The sequence below is a fragment of the Pomacea canaliculata genome, unplaced genomic scaffold (assembly GCF_003073045.1).
Source record: "Pomacea canaliculata isolate SZHN2017 unplaced genomic scaffold, ASM307304v1 utg7802_pilon, whole genome shotgun sequence".
Taxonomy (NCBI): Eukaryota; Metazoa; Mollusca; class Gastropoda; order Architaenioglossa; family Ampullariidae; genus Pomacea; species Pomacea canaliculata.
The window spans coordinates 8,825-17,848 of NW_020229212.1; the positions used below are offsets into that span (position 1 = coordinate 8,825).

A 9,024-nucleotide genomic window follows, 5' to 3' on the forward strand; every position below is an offset into this window, starting at 1 on the left:
CATGCTCTTCTTACTCTTCATGTGGCATCTGTTTACAGGGCTGGTTGCCTTGCCATGATATAGCCTTAGTTGCTGGCTTGGCATAAAACACCAATCTCCCCCGCTGCTCTTCCGTGATGTGTGATTTTGTGTTGCACGTGTGTGCAGGCATGCATAGTGTGGTTGCCATGCACTTTTGTGTACTTATGGAAATTAATGTGTTGTGAGTCTGTTTGAAGTGCTGAGAAAATGCACTATGTCAGTAAACATAAATAGAAGAGAAATGTTAGCAGTAATTTTCAATATGGACTACTTCCTACTACACATCTGTCGGCGCCCAGTGTCTGTAGAAAATGACCATAAGCCCCTGAAAATCAATCATTAAAAAGCCACTGTCAACATCTCAAAAGAATGCTGTTCACTTGTTGAAGTACAAAAGTAGAAAAAAGAGATTCACCATTCTAGGGATGTGCTTCCATTACAGTCATCTTCAATTGACAACTGGAAATTTACCTCATTGTCAGCTGTATGCCAATCTCAGTTGAAAGAAAGAAATGAGCAAACACCCAGCACTGAAACTACTTATCGTGGGAAGGTTGCCAAAAGATAGTAAAGACATTTCTGAAGAAATAAGCGTACAATGCTTCCAGGGAGAGCTGACTGAGAAAGTCTGCTATTTAAAGGCAAAAAGTTGATAGCTCCTAAGACACCGCAATATGACATGCTTTGGAGACTGACTGAACAAGGACACATATACCATGGCATGCCTAGCTAAGGCTAAAGAAGTTGTTTTCTGTATTATGTTACCCTAGATCATCCACCTTGGAGCCAAATGCACATTCTGTAGCCAGTTCCAGAACAACACGAACTTGTATTACTGGACTGCTGGCAGACGATTTTTTTCCCGTTAACTGCTAAAACGAGCCAGGTTTGTAAAAAGCTTCCGGTTTTAGTCACATTCATTATTAAGGCTTGCAGAGAATAACACCGGAGAACTTCGCAAGAGGCTAAGCGTTGGTCTCGGCAGACAGACAGCAATCCATCTATACACATTCATGAGAACAATCAACATAAGGAGCCCCCTAATGCCACATAAGAAACATCTTTACCTTGGGAAAAACTTGCTGTTGACCTATTCCAGTGTGATGGCAAAGCAATTTCTCAATATCATTGATTATTACAGAAGTGTATTGAAGTTTCTTTCTAGCAGTCTTTGAAGTCTCTGTTACCTATTTAACAGTGAAATAATAAATAGGGGTTGTGACACACAAAAAAAAATTTTTTTTCACTTAAATTACAATTCTTTCAAAAAACCATTTTGAACAAGATGACAAAAATTATTTCCAAACCTTGCTGGGAAGACACAGCTCTACTCTCCACATGAAAGTTGTCTGGGTGGATGTCATGTCTAAAATGGTAAGTCAATGGCTGAGGAATCATTAAATGTTTATAAACCTCCTCCCCCCACTATCCATTCTAGAACCTTCTATATTTTTCTTAAAAATACTTTACATTCAATGCAATTCTTCACATTTGTTCATTCAGCATGTGTGGCCCAATCTGTCCACAACATACTGACACAGTCACACAACTTTCACACCATAACAGACATACTATGTCGCCTAACTGTGAAAGATCATAACAGGCGCACTATCACCTAATTTCGTGACACATCAGAAGGAAATGACATCATCTGCATTGAAGAGAAAAACAAAGAGCTTTGTGACAAGCAGTTGAGCAAAACAGACAATAGAGCATGTAACAAACTGAATCCAAGGCTAACTTCTGCTGTTGGCATACGGTCTGGTGGGTGCTAGTGCCCTTTTCCATTTTGCACTTGCAAGGACAAGAAGCGACTACTATGATATGGGTGAAGGGGAAGATTCAGCATCTGTTGAGAATTTCTCCCACCCACATCCCTTCTCTAACCATCACCCCAACACGTAAGACATACCTAAATAACACTTGTGAAGATGTTGCAGATAGATATGCAGTATGTCAGTAACTTTACCCAATATTTTTTTTTTTTATTGCAGGCTTCGAGAGCAGGTAATAAATGAGGCAGATAAGCCGCTGTCCACAAGCTCATCAGCGAGGCCAGATGCAGTACACAGCAGATTATTGGGGTTCGAACCTTGCTCATCTTTGCTTTCCACCTGCTTCTATGATATATCTATACATACACATTTGCCTTTGTGAACCTGTTCGCAGTTTGTTTAATGTAGATAGCAGGTCCGTAGCACTTACAGTAACACTCTATTTCTGAGTGACCATAAAGTGGTTTTTTTTTTCACAAGTAAGGTTGCAAATATTTGTTGCAAGCTTTTTTACCTGTATGGACACCAGCATAAATTATACTTTTGCAGTACGCTTTCCAGCTCATTCCATCCTGTGGACTGAAGAGAAGTTGATAAGGTCATTTTACCACTCTATTGTCTGGGAAAAACATGGTTAGAAATGTCCTCAGGTGAATACATATTTCAAGTTGACTGATATCTGTCCTGCATTTCTGCCAACCCCTACAATATTGCTATTGTCCAGGTCAACACTCCATCCTCAACTCATGAAATGGAAAAGTGTTATGGTCAGCTAGACAAAATCATAATAGTATTAGTGAATGACATTCGGTGAATGAAATTCTAAGAAAGTCTCACATCTTACCAACAATTGGCAGACTTTCTCTCTCAGATATATATATATTATGTGCATGATTTTTCAGTTTCATTTTTTTGCATTGTTTCTTGGGTATTATTTTTCATGAGAATGAGTTTGATTAGATAAATTTGATTTCAAACTTTTATTTCATGCAGAAATTCATACTTTTAGTCATAACATTTACTTAAGCTTGCGAGTGTCAGGGGGTGTGAGTGTGGCTGTAATGCACTCATTAATGTGTATTTGTATACAACAGGCTAGGCTAGGCTAACCCTGACACTCATGTATGTTTGTGTACAACAGGCTGCCTGCAAAGAACTGGGTGTGAATGATGCAGAGAAACTTGTACCTGCAATACAACAGCTACTAAGGCACATGGCCAGGAACTACACAGTGGAACAGGTTGGAACAGCTGATGTATTTAAGCTTTTATTTTGTAACTTTACAGTAATAAATTATGTTTGATGTACAAAATATTGGGCAAGGGAGGGGAAAAACATTTTTTTTCTAGCCACAAACAGCATTAAGACGAAAAGAATTCTAGTTAATTTTCACAACCTTCATTCTGAGGGTTACACTCATTAATGCATGTTTGTGTACAACAAGCATGCATATCAAATTTCACAACCTTCATTCTCAGGTAGCTTGCCACACTTCCTCATGATGATGATGTGATGATGATGTAGTTTTATAGCGCGCCAGTATCCGCATCACAAAGATGCGCTCAATGCGCAGAGAACTTATTTTATTCCTGTGGTAAATGTAGGTAATTAATTAAAATATTCACTTACACATGTAAATAATTGAAATTTGTTATACAAGCAGTAAACCCTGTCTGTTAGCTATGGTGCTACTAGTAGGTGTAAAGGTCTATTCGGCCACTATTCCATGAGGTATTTTGGTCTGATGTTATAGTTGTACTTGCTAAAGAAAAAGTGTTGTAGATGTGACTTTTTAGTTAATTGCACTGGCACTACCTAATGACCTTTAGCAGTTTTGAAAACGATTAAGTGAAGTATGCACTAGTCAACAACTCAGCATTTTTTTGCACAATAAATTGACACTTTTGCACACTTTAAGGTACAGTATTAAATTGTGTGCAGTGTACTTTTTTATGTGTTTAGGATCACCAAAATAGCCAGTGGTAAGATAAATAGCTTTCTAATTGTATGACTAAAGTAGGACATACAAATACACACAAACGATCTGCCTGATTCTGCTATTCTAGGATAATAAAAATGTCCTCAAAGACTTGCCATTGTTGTAGGATGTGCCATTGGTGATGCAGCAGAATAGGAATATCCAGATAACTGCCTCACATTTGGATGCAGCATCATGTGCCAGCACATTTCAAGGGAAACAGCAGACACAACCAAACAACATACTGACTGAGACATGTTTGACACTGTTCACATGAATAACTGGAGACAAGACATGAAAAAACCTCCAGGTATTTTTCTTGAAGCTGTGTTTCCAGAATTAAAAATGATATGGTGTGTGTTAAAAGCTATAGCTTGAATTGAAAGTATGTGGCATACAAAAGACTTGCATTTCATTGTTAAAAAATTTTTGTTTTCCTTACTTGAGCAGAAATTGCGAGTTGCACTGAATCAACTTCTGGGACAGGTTTTGCCCGAGCCCGCAATCCATCTTACTGGGGATCATACAGTCAAGCGCATGGCAGAAATCATTGATGATCTTGCTAAGGAGAAACTACTAATGTGTCCCAAGTATATTAGAAATATTCAGTTACAAACAATTCTATGTTATCATCTCACATTGTCTGTTATAAAGCAACTGTAGTTTGTATGTGTAGTAAGCAAATGTGAACTTGTTGTTTATGAAAACTTTTTATGCTAGGTAGTTGCTATCTACTTTGGAAAGAATAAAACCAACTTCATCAAACCACACTAAGATGAGTAAGAATAATTATAAAAAGTTGTTTTGAGATCAAACCTGTAAGTGTAACAGAGAATGTGAGCACAATCAACATTGTTAAAATTATAGGTGTAACTAGGCCTAGGCCAGAGAGGTACTGAGGACCAATGACACAAATGGCAGAGTAAGTTAGAGTGGAAAGTTTGTAGGGTATATGGTCTACTACTGGCAGCCAGTGAAGAGAACGAATTATGAGTGATATGTGTTCACATCTAGATGCTCTGCAGATGATAAGAGTAGCATTATTTCAGGATCCTTTGAAGTCTTTCAAGAAGATACTTGGGAATGCAGCTAAAAGAGAACTTACAATAGTCCATCCTTGAGAGCACAGGCACAGAGTTTTAGTTGCATCAGTGGTGAGATAATGACAAATGGTACTAAGCCTAAAAAGTTCAAGGTAAGCAGTTCTGCAGACATAAGAAATACGATGAGGAAAAGTCAAACTGATTGAGAATGGCACCCAGGCTGCAGAGAGAGGTGGATAAAGGAATAGATGAGTTGTTTATGGACAGAGACAGAGGGAGTCGAGGATGACAGAAATTTCTACCCTGGCAGTCCGCAAAAGACATTGCTTTTTTTCAAAAGTGTGTTCTCTTTAGGACGTCATTCAGCTACAGTATAGTTTATGTGGATGCTGAAAAAAAAGAGGAAGCTGTGATCATTTATGTTCAGCTCTAATGATTATTACTTTTGTGGCTTGTTTTTTTGGTTTTTTTTTTTTAGGATGGATGGGAACATATTTCACGAACGACATTAGAGAGCATTGTGAAGCATTTTCAAAGCCTGTTTGACGTCTCAAGTGTGTCTGGATTTTGCCACGTATGAATGAACTCTATCAGCATTTAGGAGAGGCACAGAATGTACTCAATACTCTTCGACACCTCCTTGGACTGAGTGAGTTTTAATTTGGAGAAGTAGTATGAGTACATGATGATAATGTCTAATGAGTTACAAGTCAGTGTTCATTGGATAAATAGTATGGGATTGTCTAGTGATCTGTGAGTCTTTTTCCTTTGTATGATGGTCAGGGAATGTATTACTATAAAAGAGTGTGCTAAAGGTTGCGTGAGTGCTTGAGAAAATTCTTGAAAAAATGTGATGACCTTTGAATGTAAAAAGTGAGCCAATCACAATGAGCCACAGGAAAGATCATAAGACAAAAAGAGCCGGCAATGCATGACAGAGGTGCAAAAGCCAACCTTTAGAGGTCTGTTGTAAACCCCATTTGTCCAATGTACATATACACTCTCCAGCTTCTTTCATTTTCCAACCCTACAAAAAGATTAAATAGAACCATGCATGACAGAGGTGCAAAAGCCAACCTTTAGAGGTCTGTTGTAAACCCCATTTGTCCAATGTACATATACACTCTCCAGCTTCTTTCATTTTCCAACCCTACAAAAAGATTAAATAGAACCCATTTAATAGTAACATGTTCAGCAATAACATTTTTGTGACTCACGAAAGTTAAAGGGATACTAAAGGGAAAATTAAACTGCTTAGAAACTCGTAAATAGTAGGATCAATTTGAATCTCGTCTATTTTCATGTCTGTTCATGTGAAAAAAGTTGAAGGTTTGTAGTAGAATGTTGCGTTTAAGAAGATAAATTACACGGACTCTTTCGTCTGCTTCGACGAACTCTCGTTCTCGGTCACGTGACCTTATGACGTTTCAGTAGGATTGTTTACATGTGAGACCGAACCATGCCTGCACCCGATTGCCACGAAAAAATGGGAAAAGATTCGACATTGTCATCATTTTCCGAAAGACAGATCGAGCCTTACAAAAAGAGTGTGTCATACAATAACAAGGCTCGATGCCACACGTTTGGGAGCCCAGAGAGTGGGAGGTGTTGTGCAAGCATTTTGTTGACGATCAGTGCTTTACTAGCCGGACCCGAAATCTCCGAACAGTTAGATTTGGCCTTCAAGGCACAGCTTCTGCCAGATGCAATTCCGACCATTTTTCAACACAATGAAATTTCTCGAAAAAGAATGAAGGATCTATCAGACAGACGAGTTTCACTTGCCAAACGACTACAGCATAAACAGGTCAGTATCAGTGCTATGTACTGTTAGTGTGTTTACAAAATGCACTTTTCATTATTGGTAGATAACATTACAATATACATATATCAAAGACTGTACATATCTATAAAACAATAAACGTGTTATGTGGTACTTATAATAAGCGGGTTTCAATAGGTAAAAATTCATAGTACATGCATAATAAATGAAAAATGTCAGCATCAAACTGAAAGTGTAAAAGAAATGATTGTTGAAATCCTGTCACTTGTTACATTATTTTTTAAAAATCATTGTTTGCTTTTATAAAATGAAATATTTTTAAATTCATATTTTTGAAAAGACAGCCTATTTGTTTATGAAATCTAAAAACAATAAAATTCATGTGAAAGGTATTTCCTACATAATGAGCTTATCAACAATAGTAGTGAAATCTATGTGCAGTACACTGCGGAAGTTAGACTTGATATTTCAACATTTGAAAATTAGAGTAATATTAATGATTGTGTTTTTATGTTGGATACTGTAAAGAATTAAAATAATAATAGCTTGATCACATGGTATAATCATACATGTTTTATTATTGTTTTAATGTTTTGTGGAATGATTACTTTATAAAACTTTAATGTTCAGAACTATAACAAGTCAGTCACAACAAACAGTTCACTGTGCTTAAATAAGAGGTCCAGACCCAGATCTCAGCTCCAATCCTGAAAAGGTAATGGCCACTTTTAGTTCTTTTCTCTATTGCACATCTCTTTTATCTTAAAATTGGCATTAATTCCATAAACTGTGCCAGATATTTTCTTCTTATAAGGATATTCAAGGCCAAAAATATGTGCAGTTTTAAACACTTAGATAAAAAAATTTTTATATGGCTTTGTAATTTTATGTGGATAAATTTTTTTCATAATGAAATGAAAAAGAAGGAAATTGTGTCTATAAATGTCTGCTAGGTGTGATCCTGATATTGATATGGGAGTCAGAAAATGAAAATGACACCTCAGAGTGGAATAATTCAGCAGTCGAGGAGCACCAGTAAACAAAATTTATATTGCAGTTACTAACAAACAGTCAGTACTTGATAGTTTATATCAGAAACATGCTAGCACAAGAATTTAAGCTGATATTTAGCTATAAAAATGATTTATGGTTTTAACTATGATTTTAGTCTCGATATTTGTCTCTAGGAATTCTCAGAAAGATGAACTGGGCACAAATCCCTTCCTGGAAAGAAAATTTATCATTCACGAAAAGAAGTTGGAGGAGCTGCTGGGTGTCTGCAGGCAGTGTAGCAACCCCTCTATCACAACTATAGATGAGTGTCACATAGAAGTCAAATTTATAACCATATGCCAAGACGCTCCTGTGGCCATCATTACTCCTGGACATCACAGCCACACTCTTTTAGGCTTCCTAAATGTTCAACCTTTGACAAGTACACAAACACACATGTGTCTCAAATTGTCCACTTGGTTTATTGGAATCCATAACTGTGCAAGAATTAAGAAAATTATGACAAAATACATTGTTGAAACTGTTTTAAATGCTTACAGAGCAATCAAATGAAAAATTCACATGCAGTGGAACGAGGAAATAAAAAGATTAAGCCACATGTCTGTTTATTATGTGAAAGAAAGAAATCAGTTCTCACACAGTTTTCCTTGCATTATTATTAGTTTGTAAGAAAATAAAGAATGAAAGGTAAATTCAGCACCAAGTATTTCAGAAATGATGTTTGTAAAATAAAAATGCCAGATGCATGCAAGATTTGTTTTGGACATAAAGATAAAGTGTGTCCCATACCTGAGTTTGAACAAATAAAAGAAATTAATGTTAACAAAGGGAAGATTTTATTTTACAATTCATGTCAGATACATGAAAGTATTTTATGCATCTGATATGAAGTGTGTCCAATAACTGGATTTGGATAAATGTAACAATTTTCATGATGTATAGGGAACATTTTCTCGACAATTCACTTTAAAGCTTTTACTCTACATTTTTTTATGCTTCAACATTTGTTGTGGCCATTCCTCACAATGCTCACAAATGCACCAGTCTGAAACTGTGATAAATGAATCTATGTAAATACACATTTAAACAACAAACATATAAGTTAAAAGCACAGGCATAATAACATATAAAGCAAACGTCTCTGCTTGAATTCTATCCATCGTTGTTATACAGTAAGTCATTAGTGTAATTATTCAAACTATATCCCCCAAAAAAGGCTGCAAATAGTATTATATTAAAGTCTGTTTAAAATATTTAAAATACAGATATTTCAAACTATTAATTTTTTAAACTATCCTTAGGAAGTTCACTTAAAACCCAAATTATCATATACAATGTGAATATTCCGGTGTGTGTGAGGAAATAATTAGCATACCAAATGTAATTTTATTTTTTAAATACACTACGAAG

At 36.2% G+C, this 9,024-nt stretch overlaps 1 long non-coding RNA gene across 1 annotated transcript; it reads left to right on the top strand.

The window, feature by feature from the left end:
* The first annotated feature begins 2,068 nt into the window (after nucleotides 1-2,068).
* On the top strand, nucleotides 2,069-4,028 carry LOC112556040. The gene is made up of 3 exons (XR_003097601.1): nucleotides 2,069-2,105; nucleotides 2,938-3,036; nucleotides 3,902-4,028. It is a non-coding gene; the product is annotated as an uncharacterized LOC112556040 (long non-coding RNA).
* Nucleotides 4,029-9,024: the final 4,996 nt, after the last annotated feature.